Source organism: Peromyscus eremicus, chromosome 3 (assembly GCF_949786415.1).
Source record: "Peromyscus eremicus chromosome 3, PerEre_H2_v1, whole genome shotgun sequence".
Taxonomy (NCBI): domain Eukaryota; kingdom Metazoa; phylum Chordata; class Mammalia; order Rodentia; family Cricetidae; genus Peromyscus; species Peromyscus eremicus.
The window spans coordinates 57,118,020-57,131,434 of record NC_081418.1 but is presented as its reverse complement, the minus strand read 5'-3'; the positions used below and the strand labels follow the sequence as shown (position 1 = coordinate 57,131,434).

Here is a 13,415-nt window from a genome sequence, read left to right as displayed (position 1 = left end):
CTTATAACTAATAAGCCATTGGCTCTTCTAAGTGGAAAACAGACCAAACCACATGCCCCACAGGTGCTCACATGCAGAGTTAATGGAAAGTTCAACAAAGTCACCGGAACAATACACCAAACAAATTCCCCAAAGACTGAAAAGTCTTTGCCTCTTTAATTGGTTTGAAACAATTCCTTCAGAGACTTTCTTCCCTGTTGTGCAGCAGCTAAATAAGGGATATCCTTGGTTTTCTGGTCTTCCCTTGTTTACTTGAAGGACTGAAATAGTTCATAGATATCTCCAGTATAGAGCAGGTGCTCCGTAAGTATTTAGCTCTATGGATAATGAGGAGTGGAGCTGAGACTTGGGCCCTGTTTGGATTTCTGCCTAGGTTCATCTGTTTACCCTGTACTTAACCACACCTTCCAACTTGATTCCATACCTTTTGAATTCCATAAATTTTTTATCAATTATTTGAGAATTTCATGTATTCATACAGTGTATTTTATCATATTCATTCCTCTCTTCTCCCCATAACTCCTCCTAGATCCACCCTAACCTATAAAGTCCCTCCCGATTTCATGTCCTCTTTTTCTTTCTTTTTAAATAACCCACTGGATAAAGCCAGTGCTGCCCATATATTTTTCGGTGTGGGACCACCTACTAGAGTGAGGTTAACTTACCAGAGTCTACATATTTATTAAATGCTGGCTGTCTCCCAGCAGTCATGAACTGGCAATGGCTTCTCAGATAGAGGTGAGGACTCATGAGCCCCACTTGATCAATTTGACAGTGTTGACTGGCTCTATGTTGTGCAGGTCTTGGAAAGGTAATGACAGCTGCTCTTAGTGTCCTGTCACATCCAGAAGACACTGTTACACCTGAGTCCTTCTCTGTTCTTACAATCTTTCCACCCTGTCTTTCATGACATTCCCTGAGCTCTGGGGAGGGGGAGATATGATGTAGATATCCCATTTATGGCTTATCACTCCCTAGACACATATTTTGGCCAGCTGTGAGTTTCCGTATTAATTGCCATGCACTGAAAAAAGAAATTTCTCTGATGAAATCTGAGAGATATGCTAATCTATGCATATAGAGATATGGATTTAGAGGGCATATTATATGATATTATATTAACTAAGCAAAATAATAGTAGTATGTTCAACCCTGGGGTTCATACACTCCAAGCCAGGGATTCTTGACCAAATTATAGTACTAGACATGTATTTCCTCTTGTGGAGTGGGTCTTAGTGAAGGAAGGGGGCAAGGCCAACTGCAAAGAGCTGCTTTGAACCAAAGCCCAGAAGTTCTGAGGGACAGGCTCAGGTGGAGCTACAGACAGACCACTGTCTTTTAGGGTTTGTGCAAGACAGATTCCATTTTGTGGAAAACTCTCTGCTCTATCCTATTTTGCTGCTACTGCTGCTGCTTTGCTACAGTTTGGTGTTCCTTTCTATGGGCCTGGATGGGTGGGAGGCAAAATCAGTGGGAGGTCACTCTGAACCAAATAATTTTTTATGCCAATCAGCCTGAATGGAAATAACAACTCTGAATGCTACTTTTGAACAATGAGAGAATGAGAGAGGTGGTTCAATAATGAGGCTAAGGATTTTATATTCACATCACTAACCACATGGAACTAAGGTTTGGGGCAAACAACTGGAACTCCACATTGAAAATTCTGTGCTATGCAGGGCCTGTACTTGTCCTTGAGATTGTCTACAACATCAGTGAACTTATTGTCCCACTTGTATCAGTGGGACTCAAAACTATATTTTACCTGGTTTTTCAAAAGTATTGTTTATTAAGTTAGAACAAACCAAACTGTAGCTGGAGAGTTTCTCTCCAGGTCTCGCCAAGCCCCCGCAATCCCACAGTCCACTTATAAAATAATCACTCAGATGCTTATATTACTTATGAACTGTATGGCCATGGTAGGCTTCTTGCTATCTAATTCTTTTATCTGAAATTAACCCATTTCTATTAATCTATAAGTTGCCACGTGGCTTGTGGCTTACCGGTATCTTAACATCTGCTTCTCATGGAGGCATCTGGCAGAGTCTCCTCCCTCAGCCTTCCATTTCCCAGCCTTCCCCGCTCTCTTTGTCCTGCCTATATTTCCTGCTTGGCTACTGGCCAATCAGCATTTTATTTATTAACCAATCAGAGAAACACATTCAGAGCATACAGAATATTCCACAGCACCAAACCTTGGGACTTTTGTTGATGCTATAGTTCCATATACCAGTAGGATTTCTTTTGTGCAAACTTACTTCAAACCTGCCAGTAGGATTTCTTTTGGGCAAACTTACTTTCCTTTAGCAGAATTCCAATCAATTAAAATCACTTCAAATAGGAAGAAAATTCTCTGTTCTTTTTTAAAGAGTTATGTGTGTGGTATATGTGTGTGTTCTTGTGTGCATGTACATGTTATGTGCAAGGATACCCACCCGTGTGTAACTGTTTGTGAAATTCAGATGTCTATGCTAGGTGTCTTCCTCCATTGCTCTTCATCTTCTTTTTTGAGACAGACTCTTACTGAACTTGGAGGTTGCTCATTTAGCTAGGTTGGATGACCACAAACCTCAGGAATCCTGTCTCAGCCTACTCGAGATTGGGATTATACTTATGTGATAATATGCCCAGATTTTTATGTAGATGCTGGTTATCCAAATTCTGGGGCACATGCTTATTCAGTAAGAACTTTTCAACTGAGCCATCCCCCCTACCCCAAAGCCTTCAATAGTAAACTTGATATTTACTCTTAAAGGAACAATAAATGAAGGCAGTCTAACTGCACACTTTAATTTGACAGCCTGTTAGAAATGATTCCCCTGGACATAGTGCTAATATCCTTTATGAGTTGATGCCCCTTAGGATGTATCTCTAAACCACTGCTCCACAAACTAAATCCTAAAATCCAAATTCCTCTTGTAATCTGCTTTTGTCTGACCCAGAAGTGACTTTGTGATTGGCTTTGCAGTGTCTGGCCAGCATCATGCAGTAGCTTCAGCACACCAGGTTCCTGAGCAGAATGGGCTGCCCTGAGTGAACCCTCAGAGCTTAACTCTTTGAGCTTCTGGAAGATGGCATGGGTGATTTTATAAAAAAAATAAGATGTGGCCTGTGGAGATGAATCAGTGTGTAAAGTACTTATGCACATGTACACACAATTCAAAATATTCAAATATCCAAAATCTTTTGGGTCATATTCTGAATGAAATGTTATGCTACATTAGGGAGAATGTAATATCACCCAACAATGGGAATGAGACTTCTCCTGTTGTCAATTAAGCAGACTCTAGGGTTTGGATATTGCACAAAAAGCTGCCCTGAACATTCTTTTAATGGAATTACCTACTGGCATTGATGGATGTTTATACAAAACAAGAAATGCTGGGTTATAAAGTCTGCTTAACTTTTGTGAATAATTTCAGGCTGTTTTCTCTAGAGTACATATCAATTTACATTTCTATCTGAAGCATATAAGAATTCAGGTTACTTAGGATCCTTGCCTGTGTCTATATAATAAAACACAGTACCCTATTTAAAAATACCAGATAAGAATATTTTAAAAACAAAAGTCTAGAAATATTACAATCACTATGTAATTTAACTGCACTGGATAAACTTGGAAGCAGTTCTTAAATCTTTGTAAAAAGATTTAAATAAATTAAATTAAATTAATAGATTAAATTATTTAAATTAATTATTAAATTAGTTAAATAAATTAAATAAATAGAATGTAATAAATCTTTGAACATAGTTTACAGAAGTTTGGCCATTGTGATACTATAATTAGCCATTATTCAATTATTTTATTAGAAACTGATTAACATTAAGAATGATAGAAATTTACAAGCCAAATTTCATCAATACAAACAATTTTGTATCACTGTCAATGAAACTGAAAAATTTAAATTTTTTTTTTTTTTTTTTTTTTGGTTTTTCGAGACAGGGTTTCTCTGTGTAGCTTTGCGCCTGTCCTGGAACTCACTTGGTAGCCCAGGCTGGCCTCGAACTCACAGAGATCCGCCTGGCTCTGCCTCCCGAGTGCTGGGATTAAAGGCGTGCGCCACCACCGCCCGGCTTAAATAATTTTTATTAGGATTTCTTAGTACTGTATGCTATCATCACTACACTATTGACAAGCATGAAGGATAGAGAATTTATGTTGGTCACAGTCACCAGCTCATAAAGGATAGTTTAAAGTCTAGACTATTTGTATCTCATTCTGGGAGCTTCTACTTAAAAACAGGGGAAAAAAGACAAAACAATAAAAACAAGCAAATAAACAAATTAGAAGACTTTGTCATGTAATCCTCATTTATAGATGAAAGCATACTTCCCAAGATGCACTCAACTAATCTTACATATTGAAGGGACAAACAACATCCCAAGTTCAAGAATTTTCAGTATTTTTACCTACAATTGTGCCTATGCCATATACCATAACAAGTGAGTACTAGGTCTGCTTCATGCCCAGAGGAACCAGTTTAGACAGATCTATTGATGCTTTCCTAGACTATAGTTCATTGTCAGAAAACTGGCATTCTTTGCTAAATCCAAAACAAAAACAAAAAACAACAACAAAAAAACCCCACAAAACAAAACAAACAAACAAAAAAACACTAAAAATTCATTACCCTCGATAAGGTCAAAAAGTTACCTGCTGAACCTGTTATGGTCAAATATCTGAGCAGAACTCCACAGAATTTAAAGTTGCAAAGAGAAACACATGAAATGCACAATTAAAAAAAAATAGATATCACATTGCCTATGGAAACAAATTCACAGACCGTAGTAAGCGGCCAGATGAGCAGTTTCTGATGTTATTTTACAGCACCTGCCCTGAGAGTTGGGAGATGACCTTCAAAAGCAGTGGTTCTCAACCTGTGGGTCATGAGCCCTTTGGAGGTTGAATGACCCTTTCATAGAGGTCACCTAAGACCATCGGAAAACACAGATATTTAGATTATGATTCATAACAGTTGCAAAAATACTGTTATGAAGTAGCAAAGAAAATAATTTTATGATTGGAGGTGGGGTGTCACCACAACATGAGGAACTGTATTCAAGGATCACAGCATTAGGAAGGTTGAGAATCACTGCTCAAAAGGATCTACCTGATGTTTCTTCTTAAAACCTTGCATGAAGTTTTTTATTTTTGTAAGTTTTTATATGCAAACATGATTTTATTGGAATCAATGACCTTTAGAGATTGAGGTCAATCTAATTTAGGGAGATATTAAGTACTATTTATCATGTCAGCATAATATACTAATTACATGTAATAGTGGGCTTCTACAGTAGAAGGATTCTGTCATCCATCTCAGAGGGGCCCTGACTCAGACTCTTACATGGTCTATCAGAATTGTGAATTTCAAAAGTAAAATTTGAGTCTCTGGGTCCATTCTAGCACTTTTTCACTTCAGTAGAGCTTTGCTGAAAAATTCGATTGTACTCAACTGCCCATAACCTGCCTGCTGAGACAACAGACAAGCCTCTAGGCATCTCAGTCTTTCCCTCAGCTCAGTGAAAGCATAAAAGTAAAAAATTATGTGAAAATAAAACCCTGAAGCTTTCACTGTAGAGAACTGGTTTTTCTATCCGATGTTATGAAAATTCCCATTCTAGAGGTCTGACCTGTAAATCCTAGCAGAGGGAAAGGACCTTTTCTTAGAGAAGCTTGCAGGGAGACTTGGGTAGCCTACCAGAGAATGATGTGAAACTATTCTCCCATCCTCTCGGCAGAAGCAACTGTTGAACAAATGTATGGGAGGCCATTGTTTGGACTAAGGCTGCAGCAGATCAGGCTGGACCAACATGGACTCACTTGTGTCTGCCATAGAATCTAACTGAACATTAGCGCAGGCCAATTTTCCAGAGAAGAGGGGATTCGCAGCTGCCAATTAGGGGTGGCATTCCTCTGAGCCAGCATTCTAAGGGAGCCTTCTCCATTTTAATCCTGTAAAGGATACTTTTCCAATGGCCCATCTGCTTCCTGTCGTTTCTGCTTCTTTCAGTTCTTTCCTGCCTATGAAGCCAAGCCCCTCTGTTGAGCTCATTGGTCCATTCATTCTGTTTTGTAGAATGCAGGATAAGATGTTGCCTGATTCTAGAACTGATAATAAAATACAATTAAATATTTTAATTACGTCTATTGTGATTTTGTTTTTCTCAGACTAGACCTCTGTGAATGGTGTGAGAAGAGGGAATGATGTTTCTGGTCCTCTTTGAAATGAGCAGGTTGGGCAGAGGTGACTGTGTGCTCCTCAGGGATGCCTTGCCATCCCAGATGGAGCAGCATTGCCAGTTCCTCTGTGGCCCTTATGTGCAGGTTGGCAAGGCCTCTGCTGTCTACCACAGAAGAGCTATTGCAGCATTGCTGGATCATCACAAGGTGAAAACAGTAGAGCCTCTACTCCACAACCAAGTCCAACTTTCTAAATATGTCCAATGATGTCCTCAGTCACCGTTGACTATTGAACCTTCCTAACGCTATAAGATAGTGTTCCCATAAAGCAATTAGAGCAATTAAGAAAACAACCATCATGACTAGATCTTTAGAATCCATGCCTACATCCCTATGGAATGAAAGTAATTACAGACTCAATTCCTTCCCTTCAGTGGGAATAGATGAGACCTTTTAGAAATGCTAGACAATTATGTGGTTCATTTACACTCTCTTAGAAAAAGCCCCTGTCATCATTTTGAAATTTTATGCAAAATGGTCTTCTCTGATTTGCCTTTCTGGAATGTAAGCTCCCTGAGGACAGACATGATGTTTCAGAAAACTTTATAAAAATAAACACAAGTAGGTAATTAAAAATAGTTGGCTTCATGTATTTTGTGATTGGATAAATACACAAACACAGACATTAACAAGGCATAATTCCAAAACAGACATCAGAATGAGCTTACTTGTACTGAATTTCTTGAATAATTGTGAAGCATTTACTTTTGTAACTTTCTTTAATTAAGGTTTTATTTTCTTAGAAAGTAATAGTTAAGATATTAAAAAATGATTAATATGACAAAGGGAGTACAAAACTTAAATCTTAAAGGTAAGTCTTTAGTTGCTGTCTCTAAAAGAAAGTTGGTTAATTTACCTGGGCCATATTTTCTCTACCTAGATATCACATGATTAAGGTCTTTGATTCTACTTTTATGTTCTTAATTCTAGAACAATAGGTAGTCATTATTGGAACAAGTTTGGCACACTTCCATGTGCATAGAAATCATGAATGTTGGGTCTATTTTTATGAGTGTAGTCTTTTGAAGATAGATTCTTAGATGTCCTTTGTGGTGTGAGCAGGATAGGACTTCCTGGCCCTACAGTTTTCCCAGAAGAACAGTAATGAGCATGTGTCTGGGAAATGATCTACTTAACCTCCCCCATTTTTCAGGTACCAGGTTTGGAATAAAACAGTGCCTGGTTTTATGTCTTCCACTGATTAGTTGCCAAACTAAAAGAAACAGAAACCTCCAACACTCTGAACTTGAAGAGAAGATGCATGTTTACATTTCTCAAGTTGTCCTGAAACAATTTTAATTGACTTCGTTAAAGTGACACAGAAATCTATTGTTTTTTATTCTATTGGAAAGTTGTCTTACTGGATGGAAGACTGCCTTGAACTTCTTACAGTTTAGTCTGTCTATTCATATTTACATTTTATCTATGCAAAAGTTGTTTGTGTTTCTGTAACTCATGGCAAGAGGGGATACTTGAGGGAGCCTTTCCCCCATTTCTGTATCTCTGAATATCTATCTAGCAAGTCATGGTCCATGCCTGATATCCCAAAACCTATTTGACGGGGAACATTCCCTTATCTTGGCTCTGAATATCTTTCAAATACAGGGTGAATAACTTGTTTTTTCTCAGTGTTTTTTCCATGTTTTTAAGAAACAAACAGATGCAGAATTTGGAATGTCACATCCACCTGGCCATCTGTTCTGTTTTTGCTTGGCCACATCCTTTCTCATGTCTCATTGACCTTTGAGTATGGCTAGGTGGACTTTTGTAGAAATTCTTTTGTGTAAGTACATGATTGTATGCGTGTATTCAGGTTCATTTGTGTTGGCATGCACATGTATGCACATGAACTTAGAGGCCACAGAACAATCTTAGCTGTAGTTTTTGAGACTGCATCCACCTTGATTTTTTGAGACAGTATCTCCTACTGGCTTTGAACTTGGCCAAGTCTAGCTGGCCAGCAAACCCTGGACTATGCCTGTCTCCCCTCTCCAGTGCTGGGTATCTGAACCCAGATCTTCATGCTTGCAAGTCTTTACTGACTGGGGCATTTTCCACAACCCTACTGGTGGAATGCTATAAAAGTTGCTCCTGACTGGCATCATATCACATGATCTACATGTGGCCCATAAAGAACTCTGAAAAGGAAGGCCACTCCCATTGCCAACAACTTTGTCTGTCTTCATCTTGAAACTAGATAGGTTTATGCCAGGATGATGTGGTTCAGTTGGACTTTGTGTCTCTCAGATTCCAAAAGTCATGGCTAAGCCATCTGGTTTTTCTTTCAGTTCAACCTCTGCTTTCTCACGCTGGTGATAGGAACTGCTAGTGAGGAATATACCAAGAGCTGGACAAATCAGCCTTTCCTATTGGTCTCTCAGACTTCTCCAGGAATGGCCAGATTTCTCTGACATCATCTGAAGAAGGAAACGGTACTAACACAGCTGACCCAGGCATCTCTAAAAACCTATTTCACAGCCTGAAGAAACCTAATTTATTACTTCTTCTTTGGCTATAAAAAATTCTAAACCTCAGCTATTTTTAGCTATCAATTTTATCTACTTTGATCCCAGTATGAACTAGTCCATTACTGTTTCTGTTGTGGCAGGCAAGGAGGTGGGGAATTGGGAGAGGAGGTAGAGTCTCAAAGATTTCTATCTTTCAAATGCCAACACTTCAGCAAGCATTCCTCAGAATTGCCTGTCACAACACAGGTAAAAATGAACCAGAGCTGAGCATGGTAGTGTGTGCCTATAATCTCAGCTTCTCTCCAGAGGCAGGAGGATTACTGCAAGTTTGAGGCTAGTCTGATCTATCTAGTGAGTTCCAAGCCAGGCAGAGCTACCAAATATGATCTTGTCTCAAAAAGCAAAACAAACAAAACAAAATTCACCAATCAATAAACAAGTAAACAAACAAATGAGAAGCAGGAGAGCAGGTTGGGGCTTGTAACTGGTAGGCTAAAGATGAGCTAAGATGAGGTCTTTCCACTGGGCACAAAGTCACAGGTGAAGTGATGGCAGTAAATACAACTAACTGTTCCTTTGTGGCCTGAACCTAACAAAAGCTAATTGATAAACTCATGGTAATAATAAGTGTGGTTACCCATCTCTGTCTCAAACACCCTTCCTGAGATTTGGGCTACACAGTACAAACTTTGGTTGCCCTACAGTTAAAGTCCACAGTTACAGGGTACAATGTTTTTCTTCTTTAGGTGGCCCAACAAGGTGGAATGCAATTTTCCTGCCCAAGGCTCATGCCATCCAGGAAAGGATGGGGTTTTCATGCTCACCTCAATGTAAGTTTTAATGAACAAAGTGAAGAGGTACTCAGTTCTTTGCTCTCTGCCAGTGTGTCCATGTCCAACTTGACTCTCCTTTTGCTTGATTCACATCCCTTCTCTTGGATGAATGGCCCTTGGGTATGGCTGGATGACCTTCAAAGTATATTATTGTATATCCACTTTTTTTTTTTTTGGTTTTGCGAGACAGGGTTTCTCTGTGTAGCTTTGCGCCTTTCCTGGGACTCACTTGGTAGTCCAGGCTGGCCTCGAACTCACAGAGATCCGCCTGGCTCTGCCTCCCGAGTGCTGGGATTAAAGGCGTGCGCCACCACCACCCGGCGTATATCCACTTTTTTAAAAGCTCATTTATCCAATTTTGTCTTTACTTCATTCTTTGGAATGGCTTCTAGGGGAGGAGTCCTTAATGTTGAGCTTCCTCACCCAAGTGCCAAGGACCAAGGTAATTCTCCACTTCTTTAGTAACTTGTCTATATATCTCTCTAGTTATGAAGATAATGAACAGACATCCTCATCATAATTTTTGCCTAAAGAGCATCTGTCCTAACACATGTGGTCCCAAAAGGAAGGGTGATATGCTGTGAGTTTTTATTTTATGGATTTTCCCATCCTAACAGGTGCTATTCTCCAATGATACAATAATTCTACTTTTAACTGAGAAGTGTTTTCTGTAACTTTCAAGGCCCTTTTATGTAACACAATCCATATCAACAATGCTCATTTTGATTGCCCCATCTTTCCCATTGAAACTTCAGACTTTACACTTTGTCATTCCCTCTACATCCTAACAGGCCACTTTGCTCCTGAAGTGAACACAAAAGACTTGCTTGAAGGTAGGACCAGTTTCTTTTACTGGGCTTTGAACTCTGTGAGGCTCTTAAGATGTTCGATATTTGTTTTTATGTTATCAATAAGATGCTGAGAGATGGAAACATCTGAAAAAGGCACACCCCCTTGGCTACAATAATAAAAAATATTATGTTTTAGGATGAGATGGCTCAAATGAAAATAAACCTTCAAATGGCCCCCTAGGAGCTGGCACTGAGAATCAGAGGCAGTGAGGTCCTAGCCTTAAGTTTGCTATCAGTCTCCAGCATGAGGGGAGAAGGATGAATCAAGGAGTCTGAAGATAAATTGTCTGAAATTTGGAAGGAATCCAAAAGAATTATGGCTAATGTGAATGAAGAAAATCAAAAGCTTCTGTGAGGAAAAAATGTCTATTATTTTAAATGTAAAATGCTTGGTATAGAAAAATCAGAGTACACATCAGGCATGGAAACCATTGGTAAATGTGCTACAGGGAACTTTGGTGAAGAGATGAAGAAAAAGTTCAGAGGATCATTATTAAAGGGGGATTGAGAAAATGGAGATATCCCTAAATTTTTGTTTTGGAGTTGGACTGAGATATGCAAAAAGCAACCTGGTAGAAACCAGAGGGGCTTTGGTACTCAGCATTTTGTAGACTGAGAGTTTATGTAGCTTGCATTCTATTCCATACATCTGCCATCAATTTGCCAATATTATTTTCCAACCTCGGAAGTGAAAAGTCATGGAGATTCTTGTTTTATGAATGTAGACATCACATATCTTTGTTTACTTAATGATTTCAAAGGCACACAGATTGGAACAGGATTGCTACAGCTGGGAGCATATTTCACTGTAGCATCCTCTTGTTTGAGATACTGTGAACAAGGAGCACATTGACTCTTTCTTTAATCACAGATAGTCAGGCACATGGCTTTTCTGAAATATGACAACATATTTTGGGAAGAGTATTTTGGTTCCTCGTGTATCACAAAAGAAAATGATTGAAATAAGAGCCTATAGGAATATCTCATCAGGAGGTTCTCAGTGATGTGTCTAGCTACATACAGCTGGATCTTGGGTTCAGAGGAAAACAGAACTTTAGTAATCCACTCAGGGATATTGTAAAATTTCAATTCATTTCATTTAAAAAAAAATCAAGGTCATCTCTTTCAGAAACTTCACTTTGCAATCTTGACAGTGAATCATTTATGACACTGTTCAACTTATAAGACAACATGTAAATCTTCTGTTCAGAGGAGAAGTGAGGAAAATGCATCATTATCAATAGACAGCCAGTAAATACCATCAAATAAAGGAGTGAGGGGCTTGAACGGGCAGGGCCATACTAGTATCATAGCAATGCAAAATCCCTCATTTAGCTTTATGGAGTGACTGAAGCAAGTGTGAATTTACCCCCCTGCTCCCAAGAAAGCAGAAGGAGAAATTGTCACATGACACATGATTTCTATAGAGTATGCAGTTGCCAGTAATCTAAAAATGGGGAAAGCTATATGTAGTGGTTTGAAGGAGAATGGCTCCATAGGCTCATATATTTGAGTGCTTGGGAAGGATAAGGAGGTATGGATTTGTTAGAGGAGGTGTGTCAAAGCTCATGTCATTCCTAGTTGGCTCTCTCTGCTTCATGCTTGTGGATCAGACACGAGCTTTCAGCTACTGCTTCAGTGCCATGCCTGCCTGTCTAATGCCACACTCTCTGCCATGATGGTCATGGACTCACCCTCTGAAACTGTAAGCAAACACCCAGTAAATTTTTTAAGAAGTTGCCTTGGTCATGGTGTCTCTTCACAATAATAGAAAAATAACTAAGACATGATATAGACAAATCTGGGAAGGATTTAGTTATTTCATTTCCTTGGGAAGTACACCATTTTGATGAGCAATTGTAAATATTCTTCCAGATTGTTGTAGTAGTCTGTTCTAGATGCTTCTATAAGAAACCACAGACTGTTACCTTTAACACCATTCTCTTTTCCTTTCAGTTATGAAGAGTAGAAGCTTCATCTCAAGATGATATTCGGGTCAGTTTCTGTAATGAGTCCTTCTCTGTCCCACCAGCCAGCTCCCAAATAATGATACAGAGAGACTTCTTATTAATTAACTTCTTCTTATTAAAGCTTGACCTTAGCTTAGACAAGACTAGCACTTTTTAACTTAAACTAACCCATTTCTATTAATCTATGTGCTGCCACAGGGCTCATGGCTTTTTACATCTCTTGCATGTCCTGCTTCCTCTGAGTCTAGCTGGTGACTCCCCCATTTCTGTTTTCCAGAGCTCTCTCTGAAAATCCCACCTGTACATCCTGTCTAGCTATTGGCCGTTTAGCTTTTAAATTAGACCAATCACAGTGACATAATTTTATACAATATAATCAAATATCTCTCAACAGGTTTCTGATGAAGCCTCTACTTGGCTTGCATTTCACTGTGTCCTCACATAACCTTTCTTTTGTGCTCATGTGCAGAAAGAGAGAGAGGGAGGGAGGGAAGCAGGAAAAGAGAGAAAGAGAGAAAGAGAGAAAGAGAGAGGCCTCTTTCATGTATCTTCTTGTAATGGTATCAATGCTATTGGATCAAGGGCCCATTCTTATAAATTCACTTAACCTTAGTTACTGCCTTAAATAGCCCTATCTTCACATATAGTTACATTAGGGCTCAATTCTTTAATAGATACAATTTATGTGGACATAATTTGGTCCATAAACATTATGGATAATTTTCAAATTTGGGGTTTCTGGAAATATGAAGTTTGGAAAGTAGAAGTAGACTTTCTATGAGAAAAAGAAGATATTTAATATTCCATGTGTGGATGCTATTTATACTTCATATTTCAGTCTTGGAGGTCCCAAACTATATTATAATGACTATGAGAAACCCTGCATTGAATACAAGTATATTTATCTTTGTTTAATCCAGCATTCTGGAAAAGAAATTTTTTCTACCATACATATTAATATGTTGATAAATAATGTTCAGCATTATGCATCATGAAGCATAGATTTTTTTTAGCATCCTGTGGATTCCTAAATATATTTTGTGGGAAATCCT

General features: G+C 38.7%; 1 protein-coding gene across 1 annotated transcript in view; it reads right to left on the bottom strand.

The window, feature by feature from the left end:
* The window catches only part of Cntnap2 (contactin associated protein 2), a 1,432,736-nt gene that overhangs the window by 364,855 nt on the left and 1,054,466 nt on the right, over window positions 1-13,415 (bottom strand). The gene's annotated exons all lie outside the window — the stretch shown is intronic.